General features: G+C 35.5%; 1 pseudogene; it reads left to right on the forward strand.

Moving 5' to 3' along the window:
• The first annotated feature begins 1282 nt into the window (after positions 1–1282).
• The window catches only part of LOC119537229, a 57004-nt pseudogene continuing 32343 nt past the window's right edge, over positions 1283–25943 (forward strand).

Here is a 25943-nt window from a genome sequence, read left to right on the forward strand (position 1 = left end):
TTGCTGGAGACAAAGAGAACTGCTTGCAATGAACTCCTATGACCTCCCAAATCATACAGGCTCTTGCCTCTGCCCAGGATGAATTTTCTGCTTTTTTCCCACCTAGTTTATTTCTTCACATCTTTTAAAAATTGGCTCAAGATCAACCCATGCAAAAACCTATTTCTAACTTGTTCAGGCTAGACTACTTGTTCCCATCTCCATGTACATCAACAATAATATTAATAATGATAATAATTTTTGAGCACCTACAATGTGTTAAGTCATTTACATGTAATATGTAATATAAGCCTCCTAACAGTTATTGCTGAAACAGGTATTATCCTCCAGTTTTACAAAACAAGCACACAGAGGCAAAGCAAGCTTCTGCAATGACAGAATGATTAAGCAGCAGTGTCTGGATTCAAACCCAGGTTTTTCTGACTCCAAAGCCCTTCCTCTTTCTCCTGCATTATCCTTTCCTTTATGCAAGACTTATTATTCTATACGGTGTGTGTGTGTGCATGTTTGTTTTTCTGTTATTTTTGTCATTGCTAGAATTTGTGCTTCTTAAGGGCAGGTATCATATCTTTCTCTTTATCCCTGTAAGTACTAGAGAGAACTTCATAATGTTACGGAGGCACAATGGATGTTGTGGATTAAAATAACTGTATAAAAACCATATAAAGTATTCATTATAGAATATTATATTTTTATTCATTTAACAAAACTTTTCTAAAGAACTTTTATGTACAGGGCACTATGCTAGGTATTAGATATAGAGAAAGGAGGAAAAAAATTACCTGCTCTCTAGGAGTTCATAATCTACTAGGATTACCTAGAGAACTCTCTCTATATATTTTTACCTAACTTTACCTAATACTAAGAATTATAAAATCACAGATTCTTAAGATGGAAAAAGGCTTCATAGATCAAACTGTTTTTGCAACATATGAGGAAGCAGGCCTGGGGAGATTAAGTATGTTGGCTAAATTTAAATATATTTTATTTTATCATATTTAATAATACTATTCCTCTGCTAATATGTAAAGTTCCAACCTATTTACTTTGCTATTAATTTCAGTCCTCTGCTCTCCATCCCATTGCTACAATGACCAATGTCTAGCATTGTGCAAGGAAAAATGTATGAGTTTGCACTTTGTCTACCTTTTGTACTGGACAGCAATGTTAGACAGGATACAAGTTTATCACTGGAGACTAAATTAAATGACAGCAAAGATAATGGGAGCTTCAGCAGGAAGGATTTCAACAAATTCATAAATGAATGAGGGCAGAGGAAAGAATGTTGAACACTGAAGCAGGACAGAGAGAAGTTCAGTCCAGGAGACGCGCTGAGGGGCTGCCCCCGGGAGGAGGCCGAGGTGCCCACCTGAAACCTGGACTATTTCCAGGCCCAGAGATGGCAGGTACAATGGAGGACACAGGTAAGAAATGAGAAGTATACCAAGGGATTGTCTGAATACATGAATACAGAGGAGTCACCCAAATCCTCAAATATATGAGCCCACAAGTGGGTACTTCTCTCCAGTTTTCAAAAAAAATTCAGAGTTCTTCTATGAAACATTGTTCTGTCCATACACAACTATTATTGCTTATTTCATTTCTTCTGACAATTACTTCCTTATATTAAATCCATTGTACTTATATCACATTGCTATTTAATTTTCTCTAGACTGATTTTATATTTCACGGAAGCATATGAAATTACCAATAAAAATGACAATTTCATGGTTCAATCTAAATAACTAAAAAATACACAAATATACATTTATTCTTTTATCTATTACAGAAAATATCTGCCTATTCCCCTCTTGGAAAGATTAGGATGACAATGCCTTAACGTTTCTCACAAATTTTGTCAGTCAAAGCTTTATTTTTTAACTGTCATAACTGAGAGCACGTACATTCATTTCTGTAATATAGTTTAATATTTTAAGCTTTACCTTTAGGTCAATTCTAAAATTTGAATCATAGTATATAACTATGTAAATATAATTCATTGCAAAGACAGGTTAATTAAAAATATTAATTTCATTTTTAGCAACAAACAATTGGAAAAAATAAAATTATATCTACATTTACTGTACCATAAAAATAAGTCAATCATTTAGGAATTAATTATTGAAGGAAATATATGTAAGACCTAGGCTGAAAACTGAAAAACATTATTGAGAAGAATCAGAAAGACCTAAGTAAATGGAAGTGACTTAATATTGTAAACATATCCTTTCTCTTAGATTCTACACAATCCTAATCAAAATCCCAGCAGATTTCTGTGTTTATGTGATAAAAAACAAGCTCATTCAAAAAATTTATGTAGAAATGCAAATGTCAAGAACAGTCAAGGTCATCTTGAAGAAAAAGAACAAAACTGGACATTTACCAGATATCAAGTCCTCTTACAAAGCTAAAATAATGAAGACAGTTTGCAATTAGTTAAGTGATCAATGAAACAGAATAAGGAATTGAGAAATAGACTCATACATATATGGTGAGCTCTTTTATGTGACACTGCAGTGTGGTGGAAGAGAGAATTTCAATAAATTGTGTTGGATTCATTGGATAAGCATATAAACAGAAAAACAGATGAATCTTATCCCTAGCTACACCAATCACAAACATTTATTTCAGATAGACTGCAGATATATATTTGAAGGTAAAAACAGTAAAGCTTTTAGAAGATTATATAAAAGGATATTTTTCATCACTTCATAGTAGGTAAAGAATTCTTAAACAGGGCACAAAAATCTGACCAAATTTGACTCTGTTAAAATCAATAATGTGTATTGACCAAATCTGACTCTGTTAAAATCAATAACTTGTATTCACTAAGGACACTTTTTTAAGGGAGTGAAATGGTAAAAGCCATGGAGTACGAGAAGATATTTCTGATGCATATTTTTGATAACTTGTTTCTAGACTAAAGAACAAACAACTCAATAAACAAAAGTTAGACAACCCATTAAAAAACTGGCAAATCATTTAAATAAACAGTTCATATAAGAAGGTAGCTAAATGGTCAATAAATGCTCAAAAAGACATTCAATTTAGTTATTCATCAGGAAATTCAAATTAAAAGCACAATATGATTACACATTCACCAGAATGACTAAAATGAAATGGAAGATGATCCTAAGTGTTGGTATGGATTTAGAACAACTAGAACTCTTACATAGTGGTTGGACTGCAAATTAGAACAACTAATTTTCAAAACTGTTGGGCATAAATATTATAAAGCTGACCTTATTTTTGAATACCTTGTGATCCAAAAATACCACTGCCAAGCATATAAAAATAACTGTACATAAATGTACCAAAATACATATATGAGAATGTTCATATCAGCACTATTCTTAATAACTAAAACTTTAGTTAATAACTAAAATGGACAAATATACAATGAAATAAAATATGACAGTAAGAATGAATGAACTAGAGCTCAACAACATGAATGAATCTCATACACAAAATGATGAGTGAAATAAGCCCACACAAAAAAGTGTATGCTCTATGATTCCATTTATATAGTTCAAAACAAGGTAAATCAAGTCAATGTGTTAGAAGTCACATCAGTACTAACCCTCACATGGGATATATTTCCCTGTAAGGAAACATGAGGGAGGCTTCTGGGGTTGTGCCGGTAATGTCTCCATTTCTTTATCAGGTGCAGGCTAGATGGTTGTATTCAATTTGTGAAGAGTCATTGAGATGCACATTTATGTTTTGCACATTCTTCTGTACTATATTTCCATAAAAGTCTACTTTAAATTTAACTGGGCACACACACTGATGCGTAAGCACACACATATTTGAAAAAAAATTATCTAATCCTTTTGTGCGAAAGGAATCTAAAGTGTTTTTGAGAAATCACAAAGACAAAACATTTATTGCCTAGTAGCCTTGTGACTTTATTGAATAGCTATCAAAAAATCCTGATAGTTCAGAAGTAATTTTCAAACTGCACAGCTTCTGCTAACCTTTACAAATTGGTCCAGGAAAGGAGAAGACATGTCCACGCTCCCGCCAGCCAGCTCTTCCTTTGCCCTCTACTAAATATCATGACCCCTACCCAGACCTTAGTCCATCTGTCACTAGCCAGGGTAATTTTCTAAAATTCATACCTGATTCTTGTTATTATCCTTTTATGAATCTCCGTAGCTCATAGAAAAAAGTCTAAACTCTTTAGAATGGCATTGAAAGCTTTCAAAACATTTATCTTTTTTTTTTTTTTCCAACTTCGTCTTTCCCTGATTCCTAAAAGGCTGGGCTCCACTCCATAATCCAAATTTCCTGCCTCTTTCTGAATCATATAAGGCCTTTTCTCCTCTGGGGTTTTGTACGTATCTTTGCTAATCCTATTCCTCCTCCCTTTTCTAATTAGAACACTTCAATTTATTTTTCAAGTTTAATATTCATTCATTCATTCATTCATTATCAAGTGCCATACTAGTGTACCCATTCCAGGACCAGTTACATAATTTGCTGGACCCAGTGTAAAATGAAAACGTGGGGTCCCTTGTTAAAAAACAAAACAAACAAACAAAAAACAACAATTAAGAATTTCAAGACAGGAACAGCAGCATATTAAAACAAGAATGGGGTCCTTCTAAGTGTTGGCCCTGAACAGTTGTTCAGATTGCACACTGATGAAGCCAGCAGCAGTCTACTCCTTCTCTCATCTATGTTGTTCATCATGTGTCTAATGGGAAAGAGTAAATGCCTTAAACCCTGTCACTTAAATAAGTAAATTATTGCTTTTAAGTTAAAAGCATTACACAGGAATGCTGAGTATCAGTGAAGACAGGTCTTAGATGGGGATAGTTTTAGCAGATCTGCATCTCACCTTGTTCCATCTCCTTTTTGCCTTTCATCACTGACAAGGCAACAGAAACCTAGCAGACATCTCCAGAAATGCAGACAAGAAAGAAGATTCAGGGCCTGGTGCTTCAGTATCAAGGGGAAATACAGATTTATGGTCCTTGACACTAACAAGTCTAATAGTTTCTTTGTGTCACTTCTATCAGCTGCACAGAGGAAGACAACAAATACCACTTAATGTGGTTATTAGCCACTTGTTCATTGGTAAGTAACATGTGATTGCAGGACTGTTCCTCCAAAGGTCAGCAAGGTGAGCTGGGTTTTGCTCTTTGTTCCATTTACAGGCTGTAAGGAGGTAAGTTTTAAACCCATATAAGGAACAGAAGACTTCTGGAGATCAGGATGGCCCTGTTCCTTATTCTTTGCCAAGAATTTCCACATCTTTAGTATTAAGAATTGGAACTTTTCCTGGTTATGAAGGCCATCTCTTTAAAAAGCTCAGTAAATGTGATATCGCAGAAGTTCATAATGACTAATACCAAGATTTTTGAGTGTGTATACCTTATGTGTATTGAGCATTTAAAACATGTTGTAGACCACTATAGCTAGGCACCAAAAAATGCAAGAGTAAACAGGAAGGACACAGTTTGTGCTTTCCTGAAGCACAGATCTAGGGGATCAAATATCTTTTCAACAGTAAAGCCTTCCTAATACAAGGATACATTTAGTTGCTACTTTGTTTTTCTTCTCTCACAGCCCTTTGTATACCTCTGAATGATACCCTCCGCCAGGTGATATTGTAATTGTTTTGCATGTCTGTCTACCCTGCTTGAGCTCCTTAAAGACAGGAGCTATAATTTACACATTTTTTTTATGCCTGGTACCTAGCACAGTAGACTGCCAATGTCTATTTAATAAGGAATGTCTGAATGACGGATAGAAGGGCATTCAAAAGTTGCTTGAACTGCTATGAGCAACCTGGCAGGCCCGAGAAATACTAATCTGGGAATAAGAAGACCCAATTTCTGGTCCCAGCTCGTCCACTGAGGAGGGAGCAGGATCTTGGCTAAGCCTCTGTAATATCTTGGAGCCTCAGTTTCTTCCTTCCTCACTATTATATCCCCCTCCACAATCTAATACTGAGTCCTAAACTTTCACTTGATACATATAAGTCCTCTCAAGTTCTACTATCACAATATTATCTATAGCATTGTTAATCTTTCTCCTGGGCTATTTTAATAGCTGTCCAACTGGCTTACCTTATCCCAATTGCCCTCAAATCCATTCTCCATGATGATGCAAGGGTAATCTATTTAAAATGGAAAGTCAACATGCCATTCCCCTGCTCAAAAGCCTTTCCGAGATTAATGACTACTGGTGGATTTAACATGGCCATTCATGTGGTTGCTGAACCAGCCATTCTCTACCTTATCTTCTACTGTTCTAACTTCCCACTGCAACCTCTGGCAATCCTAAACATTTCAGACTCTGTTTCTTGATCCATGCTTTATCTAATGGTGTGGTGTTAACTACTGCTTTGCTTGCCTCAATTCTACCCATTCTTTAAGCCTCAGTTCACGTACCTGTTGACCCTTCAAAAAGAACCTGGTCATTCTCTCCACTACATTTGCCCAACATTTCTCATTTGTTCCCAGTATTATGTAACTCTAACAAACCTTATTCATGTTATTATCTGTTTGCATGTTTGATCATCTAGCTAGACTGTGAGCTTATGGAAAAGATCATAATGTAAGATTACAAATGAGAGAATACGCAGAAAATGTTTAATACATGTTAGATCCCAGAAGAAGAAACTAACATGTAAAAGGAGTTTCTAGCCTGGGAGCCCCACAGCTTATCTCATAAGAAAACAGGTGCCCCATAAACTAAAGAATGGAGGCTGTTCAAAGCTGTTCAAGGCCGTCCCAGTGGCCCCTCAAAGGCGGGTAAGGCAAGGTCAGAGATGCCCATAAAATAAACAACCAAGAAGGCCTGCTCTCCCCAGTTAGATAATGCAGCTGCTTTCCTAAAAAGAATATTGTCTCAGAATTCTACCAACCAATCAGCCCAAAACTAGATAGGCACTTACCCAGTCGAGGCACAGAACATCACAGCAGACACCCTACCCAACGTGGGTCCCTTTTTTCGTTAAAAAATGCTGCTCTCAGATAGAGAGCAGGAGCCATTATCTTTTTCTTCTTTTCTGCTGGCTCCCACCTGCTTTCTTTCTCTAATAAATCTTAAACTTTATACTTAAACTTTGACTCGCTGCATTGTATGAATCCTTGAACAGCTCCAAACCTAACAGTACGCTGTTCCATAAACTTCCTAAATAAGTTGTTTCTGTGATGCTATTGGTAGTGGTAGTGATATTAGTGGCCAACATACCGCCAGCACTCAGGGACCAGGTCACTTTCTCTCCATCCTTTCTCAGTGCTTCTCTCTACTCTCTCACTGAAGACCAGTTCTTTCAGGAGGCAGGGTATATGGCATTAGCTTCTAAACCTCATAACTTCATTTTAGTGACAAAAGATAACTGGGTCTCTTTTTCAGTTCTTGTTAAAATATATGCTTGAAAGGGCTTTGCCTAGCACAGATTAGGTCAGGAGCCCACTCCTGGGCCGCTCAATTATAGACAGGGAGGCAGAGTTTTGATGACAGGACAGTCCTACTAGAAACACAAGAGCCAGTAAGTGATGGTGGGAGGGAGCAGTGAGGGTGAGTTTGGAAGAAAGATCTGCATGGAAAGGAGATGCTAGTCCCAGAATAATGGAATGGTGCTAGACAATAATTCTGATGAAAATGTGATGACGATGATAATTATGTTAATAATGTATTGCATCATTTGCCACAAATTACCAAGTAGAAGTTCTAACATGTTATGGACCAATAGCCAAATTGTTGCATTAAATATGCTACTTCTTAAGGGTTTACTTTGATATAGGGGTACCACAATCATCTGAACGTACAAATTCTGTTCTGTTGGTTAAAGAAACACACTTGGCACCTTATGGTCTGGCCTAGTAGTGATGATATCCATTTCTAAACTTGGAGTAATAAAATCAATATAATATATTCTATATCTATTAATTTTGGGGGGTGGTAAATATGCTAGATGCCTTATATATGAAATATACATATATGAAATACATATATGTAGACATATTGATATATATTCATGTATTCAAATAAAATCTCTATGAGGATGGAGATAATATAGGTAAAATGTTTAGCATTGTGAGGAATTAGAATGCCAAATATATTAAATTTCCTTTCTTCAGAAAGAAGAAGGGATTAAGTAGCTCTGGTTATAAAGAAGCCTGGAGCAGCCACCAGTCATCGATGTATTAAGTAATCCATTTTTCTGTAAAAGAAATGTGCTGTTTTGCCAGCACCCACTGGCCCCATTTTGCAGGGTTAATGGAGCTCAAGAGAAATGGTTACTTGGAGACTAGCCTGAGTTTGTTTAGAAAGAAGAGGAAAAGCACCCCAGCTAAGAATTGGGGGTGAATTGCCCTAGTGTGTCTCTGGGGGTGGGGTGGGGGGAGAAGGCTTGTTTATTTTATGAGGGTGGTTGCTAAGTTGAAGACCATGAAACATCTTTGTCCATATCACATATGAGTCAAACACAACCCAGATGGTGGAAAAAAATAATAAACCCTTTAAAATAGCTCTTTCCTTGGCATCAAACACAGTACGCAAATTGGGGGATGCTCAGGAGTTCTGGGGAATAGAGGGATGTGATCCTTGCTTGGGGTGTTGAGGGAGGCAAGATGACTCCCCGAAAGCCAGACTTCTCAGGCCTTTGATTTGGAGAGAAGAGCAGAAGGGGTGGCAGTACCCCCTGAAATGTGTTTCATTTCAAGTATGTGATGAGCAACTTAAGTTTTTTCATTTAGTCCTCCCAATTTCCTAGCAAATAGGTATTGTTAGCATCATTTAGCAAATAAGCAATTAGACAACGGAGAGTCTCTGGGCTCCACAGCTCATAAGCCTTTCACTGAACCACCCAGCCTCAGTGGAGGAGAAGGTCTAACAGCACTGCTTGGGCATGCTTCCATAATTACATTCCATGTAGCACGGTTGGAGGGCTGTTTTGTGCTAGCCAATGAGCCACACAGAAATCTGACACAGACTGTGCTGATAATCTAGCCGAAAAGACAGACTCATACATATTATTCTAAATGCAAAGCAGATTGTGATGTGAGCTATAAATGGGAGTCGGGAGGGGGGTGGGGTTCAAACCAAGTTTTCAAAAGAACATTTCCTAAACACACCATTCCCTTGCAGGTTTTTATACCTTTGCACATGTTATTTTCTTCCCTGTTCCTTCTCTAAATGATTTTAGTCTGCTGGTTCTTTGAGAGTCAGTGAATAATTCAGATGAATATCTTAAAATATCATTTACTGGATAAGTACCATATGATGAAGCCTGTGCTAGGTACTGAGGACGATACAGAAAAGTATAAGATTGAATGCTACTCATTATAAAGTATAAGATTGAATGCTACTCATTATAAACTAGTAAAAGGGAATGAGAGATTCAAGTTCGACAGACCTGAATCAAAATCCTGATTCAGTTGCTCAACAGCTGAAAAATCCTGATTCAGTTGCTCAACAGCTGACCCAAGTGCCTGACTTTCCATTTCCAATCAAACATTTGGAAAGATGTCATGCTACGGAGCTAATAAAGCATTCTTTGGCAATCTGTTGTAAGAATCCCCCACACTCTAGACCACATTGTCAGCACCAAAAGTGGTACATTATGGGGAGGCAAAACGTCTGGTTTGAAATCAGGAGATACAGCATTTTCTGGAAACTGGGCCAACACATCAAGAAGAAAACTGTTTTGAAGTGGGTGCAGACACACTAAATCAAACATACTGCTCTCTGCTGAAAGTTATGACAGAGGAGGGCCTTGAACTCTCCATTAATCCCAAAACACAGCTGCTCAAAAACATCCGAAGCAACGTTCTCCTGTGGGTGTTGAGCTAGGGAGCAGGAAAAGTAGGAGAAATAGATTGTCTTTTCAACCAATATTTCAAGGCAGTGAAAAAAAAGGAGGCACCTCTAAGTCAGGTAGATGTGGGTTCAAATCCCAGAGGAGCATGTTGTACAAGTTACTGACCCTATTGACCCTCAATTTTGTCCTTTGTAGGCCAGGCTGACTTTACTCATATATCAGTTTCTTTGTGAATATTAAAGAGCCTAATAGAATAATACGTGTAACAAAAGATCTGACACATATTAGGTACTCAAAAGAGCTAGCATCTCTCTCCCCTCTGCATTCAGGTAACTTTTATCCTACTCTAATTGCTTCAGGCACTAGAACTATACATTAATAGTTTACTTGTTTGTGGAAAGGCTCCATGTGTATCTTTTACATGAAGCCAATCTTACTGATCTTCCTTTTACCATTTAAATGCAGACATCTGAGGAAATCTACAGCTTAGAAGAGTATAATTTTATCAATTGGGAAATTAGATATTTTTAAGCAAATGGAATGAAAATATGTAAATGTGCATTTAAAATAATTCTTCAAACCTGCCTGCAAACCCTTATGAATAAAAATTTCAAATCCGCATCCTCCTTGGTAACCTCTTCCTTGTGTCTGCAATTATGACACAGACAATATGCCTACAGATCCAGCCCTGAAGCCCTACCTGCTGATGCTTTTATTAATATTCCAATTGGAAAGATGGTAAATATTTTACTATTGTAGGTTTGTGCAAACACTGGTATTTTTAAATGCCTCTAGCAATTCCAAGTTTCTAAATATTTCATGCTTTTGAGGAGCATGCAATATGTGAAATCAGATTCTGCTGCCAGATAGCCCAGATTTTAAAAATCTAGATATTCAAGTTAATATTGAATAGTGTTAAGATGGGAATTTTTAAATTTCCTATTAGGTTTGTTGTTGTTGTTCTCTTTTAAAGAAACTGAAAATGAGCAGAAATGTTGATAAATGGAAGGATTTTCCACCAAATTTCTAAAACAAATTTACACATTTGCCTGAATTTTGCATGGTTTTGCAAAGCACCAATCCATATGGAATTGTTTTTAAGAGCTGAGAAAGAAGGAATAACTGTAGAATCAATTCAAAAGCAAAACCTCCTTTGCAGGGTAAATAAGATAAATGGTGTCTACTTCTGTTTTTAATGCACAGAGAAAAAGGACACCCCAAAGTACTTTACAACTCTGGGAGAAAAAAGCCTTTCTTCCTTTTCAAGACAAAGGCAGGAGAATTGAGTTAGTGACTGACTTCAGGAGAAGGGGAAGAGGGAGACTTGGCAAAGACGTCCCTCAGAATTCCTGTCAAAATATGTTTTCAGCAGCCACCATGAATCTGTGCAGGGTGGCACTAGCAATGATATCTATTTGCCATCTCAAGATTGAATGATCTTTAATTTTTTTTGTCTGTATATCTATGTTATACTCCCTAGGGAAAAAAAAGAAGAGAAACATTTCAACTATTTAACAAGACAGATGAATAGCCTCCAAGATCTACCAACTCAACACATTGTAGGGACAGTAGAACTTGGGGAGAGATGAAATGAACATCTGATCTTCACCAGGGAAGGGCTCCCTTAGCCACTTTGATCCGCTCAGTCTAAGCTCTCCAAACATACTGCTCTTCTTTTATTCCTCAGTGGACCATTCTACTTCCCACCACAATCCTTTGCAAATGTTGTTCCCTTTATGGGGAAAACCTTCCCCTCCCTCCTTGCCCTCTACTCTTTCCTAATACTCAGCTAGTCTTTCCAGACATCAGACCAATCATCTCCTCAGAGTTCACTTTCCCCTTTCCCTGACTCCTCAAAATCAGTCTTTTAGAGTTCAAATCTCAGCAGCCATTTCATATTTGCTTGTGATTTTTAAAATTAATGTTCACTCCCCTTTTAGACTGTTGACTCCACAACAGCAAGAACATGTCTGGTTTTACTCACCATTGTGTCCTCAGCCCTGAGCTCAACATCTTGCACATCTGCTTAATAAACATTTGTTAAAGGTCTGTATCAATAAATAAAAGGCCACATATGTTTTCCAGCACTCCATTATTTCCAGAGTACTGATAAGGAAGACTATCACAGTTTTACTGCCCATTTTTTATTTGGTGGGATGGGGAAAGTCAGTTTTCACTAATACCCGACTATGCTTCTGTGTTTGTTAAGAAGCCCGTGCTCTAATTCCTGGCTGTAACAGGAGGATGTGAGCATGCCTAAGACAGCAAGGCAGATGAACGTGGCGACAGTGAGGCCACAAGACAGACTTTGAGTTCTTTAATTGGTAAGAACTAAGAGGCTCTACAGAGGGCAGCGTGACCCCAAAGTAACCCCAAATGATGCCTGCTATCATGCTGTTAGAGCTTTAATCCTTCCCATTAAGATATTTTGGTTCTGAAGACTTTTTTTTTTTTTTTAACAATGCAAATACTCTCAGGAATGGTGCCACATAAGCTAATGCCTGTCACCAACACTGATGCCAGACTTAGCTTCTCAGTGCACATTCTCTGATACTAGCGATCAAGAATGGTGAGAGATAGTAAGAGCCATTCAACAATGGAATGGGCTGCCTGGGGGAATAATTAAATGCCCATTGTTTTAGATATGCAAGTAGAAGCTGGAAATCTGCCAGTGAAGAATGCCGTGGAGGGGATTACTGCGCTAAGTGCAGAGATGGAAGGGGTAGCCTTCAGGATTCCTTCTGACTTTGAGATACTATGAGCTTCTGGTCCCCTGTTCCTAATGAACTGGAAAGGAATGCTTACCAGTGCAGATGAAAGGCATAGAAACGCACTATCTAGAACAAGTCTGAAAAAGGCCATTTGTTAACCAAGTAATTTTGGCCAAAACTTGACGTCCCTAAGCCTCTGTTTCTATTTCTTAAGAATGACTACATCAAGCATTTTGGAACAATCTAAGGAGAAATTGTAAAATTTTACAGAAAGTCTATAACACTATGAACATTTTTGCTATTATATAAAGAACAATTCCTTATATCTTCATTCCTAAGTAGTTTCCATGGGTTGGAAGGAAAATTGCTGGACAAGTAGCATTAGGAAAGGGGTTTACTCCTCCCTCTCCCAATTTCCTAAAAGGAGAAATGTGATAGAATCATCCAAGGGGCACTTGGATTCACTCATTCAGTCAGTCATGGCTTCCTTCTTGGGACACCAAAGTGCTACATCTCCATCCCAATCTCTCAAAGTGAAAAAACAAACAAACCCAGAAATAGGATGTAACTCCCCAAAGTTATTAGTAACATGGTTTGTTAAGGCTTCTCTCTTGTAAACGATGATTTATTTGAAAACAATGTCAAAGCAAAATTCCTTGATCCCTGTCCAAATTTCAGCTTCTCTGCATCTGCAACAGGCATTCACCTTGTCTCTCTTCTTCCCCATTATCATCCCACTATTCACTCACTCATTCATTTATTCAGCCAACAAATACTTATTGAGCCTTTATTCTGAAGCAGGTGCTGCACTAGGTGCTGGAGAAATTACCGTAAACCAAACAGACACAGTCACCGCTCTAATGAAGCTTAAAGCCTGTGCAGAGAGATATGTAAAAATGATTTCAAAAAATATCTTAAAAATAAAAGTCAAGTTACAATGGTGATAGGGATTTGAAGGAGGAGTATACAGGAGATTGATATTGCGTAGTCAAATAATTGACCCAGTCAGCTAGGTCAGGGATGGTCTACTTGAACACAGGGGAATTGAGCTGGAGTCTGAAAGAATCTGAGATGAGGTTACCTAGGAAAAAGGAGGCTGTGGGGTAGGAATGAAGTTTTGCTTTCTGGAGGAAGAAAGCAGCACATGCTAAGGTGTTAACTCCTCTGAATCATCAAACTTTATGCAGAATTTTTATGTACATCCAGCATCAACTAAACCATAGCTTTCTTGTGAGGACTCTGGTTCTGCTTCCTCTGGTCTATTTGTGGTCTTGCTCCCTAGCAAAATCCTGCCTGTTTATTAGAATCCACAGAGGTGCTTTTAAAATTACAGATACCTGAGCCTCACTCCCTGAGATGAAGATTTAATTGGCTTGGGTATGTCCCCTTCATAAGAATTTATTAAAACCTTCCCAAGTAATTAATGTGAACCAAGGGCTGAAAACCACTACAGACCCTGAGGGACTGCAGGGAAGGGCTTTTATCTTCTGTTTTTGTGTTTTCCAGATCTTACATAAGGTTGGCACATAATATGGTCTCAATAAATGCTCACTGAATTAAACAAACCTTTAAACCTCCTTGTGCACTTTACGCATTGACTCCACAAAAATCCCTGGGCTCTCATTCCCTCTTCTAGAATTGTTTTGGAGGAATTGGGGGTCAACATCCCACAAGGAAAGTGTAAAGGCTTTTCCATAAAGAGTTTTGTCCTTCCACCAGCCTCGTTCAAGTTTATCAACAATAGCTCTATAAACATCAGCCTGCAAGAGCATGGAAGCATATTTTCCAAGGCTGCTAAACCACTCATCCTCCTCAAGACACGCTGACTTGTTAAGGAGTGAATAAACAGGACATATAAGGTCAGGCATTTTTAAGAGAGGAACAAATCCCACACATTAACTTAAACAGTAAGTCATTCTGGCACAATAAAATCACCTAAGTTGTACTCACACTAGGATTCATTAAAAGCCTCATTCTGTTATGAAAGACATTTGGGAGCATTAATAATCTTAAGCAGGCAGAAAAGTTCTTCAACTCATGGTCCAACCAAAACCATCTGAATGTTACAGACTTCAGCATGGCCTGCATGGAGTCAAGATTACTGATTTTTACTTATTTATCTCAAGGCATATTAAGAAAATTCATGCTAAGGAAGGAGAGGGCACAGAAATATACCAACGAAGGCAAGTGTAAAGACTGGACCATTGGAGAAGATATATGAATAATGTAATCGCTTTGCTTGATTATCACAATATATACATTATCTTTGTACAGGTACACAAATTTTATCTCCTTTGATATTGCCTTAAATTTGGGAGAAGAAAAGTACATTAATAACTCCTTTTGACAGATAAAGAAACTAAGGTTCAGAAAAAATTCATATGGCTGACTTATAGCGGTATAATGAGAACTAACATTGGTATTTTGAGGTCCAATCCAGGGCTCTTTCTTATATACTATATTCTCTCTCTAATAAGATGTGGCCAACATTTGACAGAAAAGGCATTTTCTCTAGTAGGGCTTCTAAACTTTTAGTGTATGAAGTAAGACACACTTAGGTTTTCTAGAAATTCTTCTTTTCTTAAAAATATTTTAATATGGATATCTAATTCTTATATCCCCAAATTGTTGAAGAGATTTAGCTCTCCACCACTGAATTGTATTGGTGCCAATGTACAAAATCAGTTAACTGTACACGTGTGGTCTATTTCCAGACTATTTTGAACCTGATTAATTTTGTCTAATTTTACAATATCACACTATCTTGATATACTGTAGCTTTACAGAAAGACTTCAAAACAAGTAGCAAAGGTCTTCCAGTTTTGCTTTGCACTTCTTTTTCAAGATTGCTTTGTTTTTCTAAGTTGTTTGCATTGCCACTTACACTTCAGGGAAATTTTGCCAATTTCTACAAAAAAAAAAAAAAAAAAAACCTATTGGGAATTTGAACGAGACTGTTTTGAATCTATACATCAGTTTGGATGGAAATAACATATTAACAGTATTAAATCTTCCAATTCATAAACATGGCATATCTTTCCATTTATTTAGGTTCTCTTTAATTCCTAATCACTATGCCTTTTTAAATAACCTAATTAAATTAGCTACAGTCTGTATACAAAGTTGACTAAACATGATAAGAGTGGACCTCTTTGCCTTGTTCCTGATATTAATGAGAAAGCATTCAGTCTTTCACCATTAATTAGGATGTTAGCACTGGATATCTTGTAGATGACATTTATCAGCTAGCTTTAGTAAGTTTACTTCGACTCCTATTGTTGCTGAGAGTTTTATCTTAAATGACTATGGAATTTTGCTATTTTTTCTCTTCTTTTAAAATTATGGAATTTTCTTTTATTTTACTGAGATGTTGAATTATATTGATTAATTTTTGAATGTAAAAGTTGCAATCCTGGGAAACCCCTCACTTCTTCATGAGGTATTATATTTATATATATATTTATATATATTTCCTTTGCAATTGATATTTTGTAAAGGATTCTTAAACCTATATTTTTAAGAGACATTGGTCTGTGAATGGTTTTTCTTATAAACTATTTTGTTTTAGTATTAGGTAATGTAGCCTCATAAAATGAGATGAGGTCTTCTATTTTCTGAAAGAGTGTGCAAGACTATTTTTATTTATTTATTAAATGTTTGCTAGAATGTACCAGTGAATCCATTTTGGCTTGTAAGTTTCTTTATGGGAAAATTTTATTTATAATTGTGAATTCAATTTCTTTAAAAGATAAAGTCTTTTCAGAGTTTTTACTTTTTGTTGGGTCAAATTGGATGGGTTGTATTATTTTGACAACTATTATATTTCATCTAAGTTACCAAATTTATTATCAAATTTGGCATTAAGTTGTTTATAAAGTCCATTGTTTTTCTTTTAACGTCTATTGCATATATAGTGATGTATCTTTGTTGATTCTAATATTGGTAATTCACTTTTTTTTCCTGATTTATATTTCTGAAGATTTATTTCATTAATATTTTCAAAGAAGCAACTTTTGTCTTCATTAGTTTTATTGTTAACTATTTTATGGATTTCTGCTCTCATCTTTTTTATTTCCTTTTTCATTACTTTGTACTTTTAAGACTTCATCAATGGCTTTCAACATTCTGATTGTGCTGTGTGTTGGTGTGATTGTCTTTGTGTTTATATTACTCAGGACTTATTAAACTTCTAGGATCCATGGTTTTATATTTTTCATAAAAGATGAAAAGCCATCACTATTATCTTCTTGCCTTCTTCTGGGATTCCAATTACACTATGTTTTGCTACTTATTATCCCACAGTTCACTGAGATTCTGTTTATTTTTTTTTCCTCCCTACTTCAGTTTCAATAATTTCTATTTCCCTGTCTTTAATGTTGCTGATTTTTTTTCTTCTGCAGTGTAAAATTTATTGCTAAGCCTATCAATGCATATTTTATTTTAAATGTATTTTTCAATCCACAAATTTTCATTTTTTTCTTTTTTATAATTTCCATTTCTCTGTTGAAATCTATCTGTTCTCCCTTTGTGCTCATTTATTCCTTTAAGTCCTTGAACATATTTATAACAGCTGTTTTAAATCCTGGTTAATTCCATTATCGTTGCCATTTCTGTATCTCCTTATACTGACTTATTTTTTTCCTGCTTATTGATTACATTTTCCTGCTTTTCCCGTCTAGGAATGTTTTATTTAATCCTGGACATTGCAGATGCTATGTTTTTGTCTTTTTTAAAGAGAGTTGAGTTTCAGACTTTCAGGTTGCTAATTTACTAGTGCGTTTGCTTGATCCTTTTGAGACTTGTTTTTAAGTCTTGTTAGTGTTGCATAGAGTAGCCCTATTGCTAATATGTGGCTTTTCTGAAGTATCAGTTAAGCAATTGGGATGTTAAAAAAAGGTCTCTCTACTCTGGCTCACCTGTCTCCAATCATGTACAAACTTTAGAATCTCCACTGAGCTCTCAGCTCCCTGGTGGCTGTTCTTTGCCTGGTCTTTCAGGGTCTCACACTGTGCATGCAGAGCTCAGTATTCAGCTGAGGACTAAATGGGAGTCATACATCTATTTACATAGCTGTCTCCTTTCTCTAGTACTTTGCCCTGAAAATGTCAGCCCCAGAGTTATCTCCAGACTTTAATCTCCATGGCTTCAGCTCAGCCAGATATTTGTGCTCTTCTTTGGCCTCTAGCTCCAAGCACCATGGTCAAAAAAGTGCCTCTGAGCAGAAAGCTGGAACAATCTTTAAGCTCATCTCATTGGACTCTCTCATCTTGGGGGTCATGGTTCTGCTCTGTCTGTTGTACACTGTCTGATAATCCTTTTCTTTTCATGTATTTTTCCAGTTTTATAGTTGTTTATGGCAGGAGGGTTAGACTAGTACCAGTTACTGGGTCTTGGCCTGAATCATGAATCCTCCTCCTACCCACAAACATCTTAAAGCTCAAAGGATAAAATAAAGCTTCAAGAAGGCAGGAAATTATTCCCATTTTCAGAAATATGCTGGAACTTGGCACTGGTCCTTAAAAACCCAAACTTTGGATGGATTAAATGTAGCACTTATCAGTTTCATGAAATTTTACAAATCTTTTAATGTCTTTGAGCTTTTGTTCTCTTGTCTTTGAAATGAAGATAGCACCAACCACTTTATGTTGTTAGGAAGTTTAGAAATAATGTTTATAAAGCACATAACACAGTGTCTGGCATATAAGCACTCAACTAATAGATATCACTATTCTGAAGTTAAAAGTTAAAGTCTTTAGTGAAATGATATTTTAAAAATATTTTCATTATTACGAAGATAAATAATAATTATGTAACATATAATACAAACAATATTAGTATAAAAAGTTATACATTCAGAAGTGTCTGCCTACCACCCCAGACCTCCAATCTTACTTCTGAGAGGTAACATTATGAAGAGTGTAATAAATATTAATAAATATCCTTCCAGAGTCTTGCCATGTGTACTTGGTGGTTAAATTCATATGTCAACTTGGCCAGGTTTTGGTGTCCAGTTGTTTGGTCAAGCAAGCACTGGCCTGTTACTGTGAGGATATTTTGTGTGCTTAAATCTTCAGTCAGTTTATTGCATCTATGACTGGTTACATCTACAAACAACAAAGGAGCCTGTCTTCAATGATGAGAGATGTCTCATCCAATCAGTTGGAGGCTTTAAAAGAAGAAGTGATGATTTCATCAGTCAGAAGAGAGAATTTCCATCTCTACTTTAGCCAGTCAGCTTCTCCTGGGGAATTCATCAAAAGCCTTCTTTGTAGTCCCCAGTTTGTGGCCTGCCCTACGGAATTTGGATTTGTCCATCCCCACAGTTGCATGAGACAATTCTTATAAAAATCTCATAATGTTCACATTTATATATGTATAATCTCCTGCCAGTTCTATTTCCCTGGAGAACCCTGACCGATACAAGTATATACATATAAACATCTGTAGCATCTTCATTTTATGTAAATGGGAGTTTTAAAAACACTTTTCTCTACCTTGTTTTTATTCATTCAATGATATATCTTGAGTTCTGTCCATTTCAACACATACAAATACACATCATTCTTTAACAGCTGCATTATATTCCTTTGTATAAATATAATTTATATAAACAATGCCCATTGACAGAATTAAGGTTATTTTTCCTATTTTTATTTTTATTAATAAGGCTGTAATAATTACCTTTGTACACATCTCTCTGTGTACATGTATGAACATGACTGACTGAACAAATTTCTAAAAGGTCTAAAAGTAAGATTAATTAGTTATTAAATCCATTAAAGAAATGCATTAAATATTTCGGTATCATTTTATGTTTTGATCAGTAAAGCCAAGTTTTCTTCCAAAGTGTTTCTCAACTAATCCTCCCACAAATGGTCTTTATTTCTTCACACACTTCCCAACACTGTTATCAAACTTTTAAAGTTTTCTGATTTGATGGGTGAAACACAAGATCTTATTAATTTGCATTTTTTACTATGACTAAAATAGAGCATTTAATTTGTTTCAGAGCTATCTGTATTTCTTTCTCTCTAAATTGCCTAGTCTTGTCATTGCCCCCTTTCCTATTATTTTTAAATTGGTCTTTTTCTTATTGATTTGAAAGACATTTTAAGTAGAATCAAGAAATTAATTGATGTATGTTGCAAACATTATTGAATTTTTAAAATAGAAGTTTAATTTTTTTCCAGTTTGTTGTTTTATTTGACTTTCTTCAGGTCATTCTCTTTCCCTCAGAGGTTTAAAAATTTTGTATAGATTATATTTTCAATCCTTTACATTAGGTTTTTAGTTTTCATGTCCTTTCTTCCCTATTCCAAGATTATTTAAACATTACTCCATGGGCATTTTTTTTTTAACACTTCTATCTTTCATTTCAAAATGTTTAACATTCATATTTTTGATTAAAAGAAAACGGATTTTTATATAAGGATAGAAGTAATGGTCCAGTTTTTCTTTTTTAATTGCTGGCCAGCTATTCTAATGTCATTCATTGAATAATTTCATCTCCTTAGTTGATCATTGGAAATCCAATCCAATGATATGCTTCTATTTTCCGTTTTGACTACCATGTTTTTGTTCTTCTATAATTCTAGAAGCCTTTGAAAATCTAATGTAGTGGGTTAAATTTAACACTTATTTTTCAGTGGAAATTCTAATTATATTCATATATATATACACGCACACACACACAATACATGATATTTATCATATTTCCTCTCCTCAATTAAAACGAAAATGCAGTTCTGTAACAGTAAGTCTGAGTCATGAGACAATATGAATTCTCTCAGTGAGAGCTTCTACCCAGCCATAAAGCAGTCCAGTGTGATGCCTTGCTCATGAGAGGGAATGAGATCTGTGTGCTCAACTGGGAGTGTGATTGGATTTACAGATTAACAAAATGAGAAAGATCAAAGCCCTGCTATCAAGCAGATTTACAAGCAAAGAGCTTGCTCTTGTAAGAAAAATTGCTCTGTGCCCCTAATCTTCCTAATTGTGATCTCACAGGAGGGGCTTTATACTTAAAACAATGTCATCAGGATGCTAAATTCAATCTCAGGCCACATTCCAGTTTCTTTTAAGACGGATGAACACTCCCTTGGTGAATAAATTGGTAATTCTATGGAAACTTCAGGCTTCAAACAGAATATCTAATGCCATCAAATTAGTGTTCAGCAGAACACACTGAGTTTCGTGTTACTAAAGAGAAGACCAGGCCCACCTACTTATACTTAGTCACAGCCCCATTTTTTCCCAAACGGTAAGAACTTTGTCATTCTCCTATCTGTGACTTCAGCGCCTAACACTGTGCATGTCACACAGCAAATTTTGCAGGATCATTTCTTTTCTAAAAAAAAAAAAAAAAATTTCAGTTTATGCAGTTTTTAAATTCTAAACCATAAAACTATATTGATTCACAAGTAGGCTAGAATGTACAATGTTTGGGAGGGTTGAAATTGATAATATGTAGGCAGATAATGAGGTTCTCACCTTGCTGACTCCTGTTATTTAGGAACAACAGTGACTTAATTAAGGTGGTGGGCTATTCCTTATCCTGAATGTTAAGAGAACTAAGACATTGTGAAATGTTTGTTTCAGCAGAAAATCTACCACGTATGGATTGCTGCGTTGGAAAAAACTGGAATGCATCAAAAACGTTCACAATTGAAACTGATGAAGAGCATTCAACCTTATTGAAGTAGGAGATGCTTCAGCATATTCCAATTCTTCAGGGTCACTGTCATGATGTCACTGATTTATGAACTCACCATATGTCCCCTTGACTACCATTATTCTACTTAAGAACCGTTTATTCTATCTTAAGTTCCTGAAAGGGATTATTCTCTCTTTCACCTTTGGGTCTTTGCTTATGGAAGACCCCAAGCCCTCTTTTCCGTTTTCCCTTAGCTACTTCTAGTAGCCCTAAAGGAGTTAATTTAGAAATTGTCTATCTGGAATTATATCTTGAGTTTGCAAAGCTTGGTTACAAGAACTTTCTGTGTATTCCCATAGCTCCTATGCTTACTCTTGCAGTTGTCAGGGGTTAAGAAGAGGTTTCCTGATCTGTGAAGCATGTTTGCTGCACTCTTTCTCAGCTGAGCAGATAGAGCCCTATTCTAGTTTGCTAATGCTGCCGGGATGCAAAACACCAGAAATGGACTGGCTTTTATAAAGGGGGTTTATTTAGTTACAAAGTTACAGTCTTAAGGCCATAAAGTGTCCAAGGTAATGCATCAGCAAGCAGGTACCTTCACTGGAGGATGGCCAATGGCATCTGGAAAACCTCTGTTAGCTGGGAAGGCACGTGGCTGGCATCTGTTCCAAGTTCTGGTTTCAAAATGGCTTTCTCCCAGGACATTCCTCCCTAGGCTTCAGCTTCTCTTCAAAATGTCACTCTCAGTTGCTCTTGGGGCGTTTTTCCTCTCTTAGCTTCTCTGGAGCAAAAGTCTGCTTTAAAAGGTCATCTCAAAATATCTCTGTAAAGATGAAGCTCCTCTCTCAGCTTCCTTGCATTCTTCAAAGTGTCCCTCTTGGCTGTAGCAAGCCTGCTTCTTCTGTCTGAGCTTATGTAGTGCTCCAGTAAACTAATCAAGGCCCATGCTGAATGGGCGGGGCCACACCTCCATGGAAACCATCCAATCAGAATTATCACCTACAGTTGGGTGGGTCATATCTCCACGGAAAGACTCAATCAAAGAATTACAATCTAATCAACACTAATACATCTGCCCACACAAGATTGCATCAAAGATAACGGCATTTTGGGATACATGATACATTCAAACTGGCGCAAGCCCTATAATACTCTCTTCTTATTCTTTTTTTAGTCTTACTGAGGTATAATTGACATCAAGTATATTTTATATGTTTAAAATGTACAACTTGATATGTTTTTGACATATATATGTACTATCACCAATATCTACATACTAAATATGTCTATCAAACCCAAAAGTTTACTCATACCTCTTTATAATTCTTCCTTCTTGGGCTTCCTTGCCTCTTATTCTACTCATACATTGTGTATTCATTTTCCTCTGGTTTCTTTCATTCAGCACAATTATTTTCACATCCATTCATATTGTTGCATGTAATTGGTCATTCATTACCTTCTATTGCTAAGCGGTATTCCATTGTATGAATATACTATAATAGGTTTATTCATTACACTGTTAATAGACATTGATTTTTCTACTTTGGGACTACTACAAATAAAGTTTCTATGAACATTCTTGTACAAGGCTAAATTCCTAAAATTGATAAAGTCCAACTTTTCAATTTGTTGTTTTATGGATTTATGTAATAGCAAAAAAAATTTGTCTAACTCAAAGTCATGAACGTTTTCTGTTTTCTTCTATATGTTTTATAGCTTTAGGTTTTATATCTAGCCTATGATCCATGTTGAGTTCATATATTGCATGAATCTACTTTCTTTTTTTGCATAAGGATATCCAATTGTTTCAGAAACCATTTATTGAAAAAGACTACATTTTCTCTTCTATCTTTTCTCTTTCTGCACTTCTGTCTAAAATCAATTGACCATGTGTGTATGAGCCAAGAATTCTTATTCTGTTTTATTGACCTATTTACCTATCATGAAGCTAATTCCACACAGACTTCATTGCAAGAACTACATTAGAAGTCCTAAAGACTACTGGCATATGTTCTTCAAATATGTTCCTCTTTTACAAAGTTCTTTTGACTCTTCATCCTTTGAATATCCATAATAATTTTAGATCCAGCTTGTCAATTTCTACAAAAGTCCTGCTGGAATTCTGATTGGCTTTGAGTTGAATCTATAAATCAATTTGGGGATAAATGACATCTTAACCATTTTGAGTGTTCTGGTCCTTGAAACTGAAATTTCTCTTAGGGCTTTTTAAGTTTGTCCCAGGAACATTTTGCACTTCTCATTGTATAGTTTTGAACACCTTTTGTCAGATTTATCCACATTTTATATTTTTATGGTACTGTTTTTTATTTAATTTCTAATTGTTCATTGCTAATATATAAAAATAAAATGTGTCTTTCTATATAAGTTGTAGAACTTCCTTGTAGATTCCATAGGATTTTCAATATACAGGATCAAATCATATGTATTTTATCTTCATTTCTAACATGGATGCTATTTATTTCTTTTTCTTGTTTTATGGCACTGGCTAGATCCTTAAGTACCGTCTTTAATATAAATGATAATAATGGACATACTTGCCTTGTTCTTTATAATAGGGGCAAAGAATTCAGTCTCTCATTATTAAATATTATGTTAGGTGAAGGATTTTCACTGATGCCATTTACCAGGTCGAAGAAAATCTTTTCTATTCCTAGTTTGCTGAGTGTCTTTATAAGGAATGGGTTTGGATTTTGGCAAATGCTTTTTCTACATCTATTGAGATGATCATATATTATTTTTTTCTTTTGTTAGCATAGTGAACTAAATTGATCTTCCAACTATTAAACTAACCTTGCATGTCTGGGATAAATTTCACTTGCTCTTAAGACATTAACTATATTATATATTGTTAGATTCAATTTTCTAAAATTTGTTACCAATTTTTGCATTCATTTTCATGAATGAAAGTGGTCCATATAGGTTTCTTTCTTTTTAACGTTTTTTGTCTGGTTTGAGTATCAGAGCAATGCTGGCCTCATTGGATCAATTGGGAAGCATTTCTTCAATTTTCTGGAAGAGTTTGTTGAAAATCAGTATTATTTCTTCTTTATGTTTAGTAGCACTTAAACATAAATTTAAAGGGCCCAGTGAAGCCTTTCGGACCTGGAGTTTTTCCTTGTGGGAAGGTTTTTAACTACAAATTTAATTCCTTTATTCAATATAGGGCTATTCAGGTTACTTTTTCTTCTTGAATTTGCTTTTAGAGTTTGTCCACTTCATCTAAAGTGTCTAATTCATTAGCATAAAATTGTTCATAATATTCCATTATTATTCTTTTAATATTTGTAAAATCTGTAGTGGTGTCAGCTCTCTCATTCCTGATATTGGTAGCTTATGGTTTTCTTTCTCTTTCTAACCTGATTGGTTGGGCTAAAGGTTTATCAATCTTATTGTTCTCAAAGAACCAGTTTTTGGTTTAATTGAGTTTCCTTATTGATTTTCTTATTTCTATTTAATTGATATCTGCTTTGATATTATTTCCTTTCTTCTAGTTATTTTGGGCTGAATTTTCTCTTCTTTTTCTAGTTTCTTAATCTAGAAGCTGAGGTCAGTAATTTGAAACCTTTCTTCAACAGGTGTTCAGTACTTAACAATAGCAGAATATGTTTTCTTTTCAATTACACATGAATGCATATTCTGCTGTTGATAAATGGAATGTTCTGTATATGTCAAGTAGGTCAAGTCAGTTGATAGTGTTTTTCAAATTTTCTATGTCTTTAGTGCTTTTCTATCTACTTCTCCTATCCATTATTTAGAAAGTTTTGCAATCTCCAATTTTAATTGTAAGTTTATTTTTCCTTGCAGTTTTTTTCAATTTTTCCTCCAGATAATTTGAAGTTCAGTTATTAGGTGTATAAACTTTTAAATTGTTATAGACATTTGATTAATTGACCCCCTTTTCATTATGAAAAGAAAAACGCTTTATCCCTGGTAATATTCTTTGTTCTGAATTATCTGCTATTGACATAGCCATTGTAGCTCTCTTTGATTCATGGTGGCAGGTAAATCTTTCCCTCATTTTAACTTCTCATCTATTTCTGTCTTTATATTTAATGTAGGTTTCTTATGTGCAGCAAATAGTTCAGTCTTGTGTTTTAATCCTGGTTTTCATTCTCTGACTTTAATTGGAGTGTTTAGACCACTTATATTTGATGCAATTACTGACGTGATTGGGTTTAAATCTATCATATGCTATTTGTTTTCTGTTTGTCCCAACTCTTTTTTATTCTTGCTCTCTTTAGCATTAATTGAGTTTTTTTTTTTTTTTATGATACCGTTTTTTTTCTCTTTTGTTGGCTTATTGGCAATAACTTTTTGTGTATTTTAGTGATTGTGTTATGGTTCATAGTATAGATTTTTATACTAGCTTTAACTTATCATAGCCTATGTTCAAGTGATCATATATTACTTCACCTACAGTAAAAGAACCTTACGACAGTATGCTGCCATTTCCCCCCTCCCATCATTGTTATTGTTGCCATATATTTGACATTTACTTATGCTATCAATCCCACAATATATTGCTACAGTTTTTAAAGTTTTAAGCACTCAATTATTAAGAGGTTTAAATAATATGAAAAAATTTGTTATATTTACCTATATAGTTATCATTTCTACTGATCTTCATCCCTCTGTATAGATCCATCTAGAATCATTTTCCTTTTGCTTAAAGAATTTCCTTTAAGATTTCTTGTGGTCTGTTGCTGCTGCTGAATGTTATCAGCTCTTGTTTGTCTGAAATGTCTTTATTTTGTCTTAATTTTTCAAAGATATTTCC

The sequence above is a fragment of the Choloepus didactylus genome, chromosome 6 (assembly GCF_015220235.1).
Source record: "Choloepus didactylus isolate mChoDid1 chromosome 6, mChoDid1.pri, whole genome shotgun sequence".
Lineage (NCBI taxonomy): Eukaryota > Metazoa > Chordata > Mammalia > Pilosa > Megalonychidae > Choloepus > Choloepus didactylus.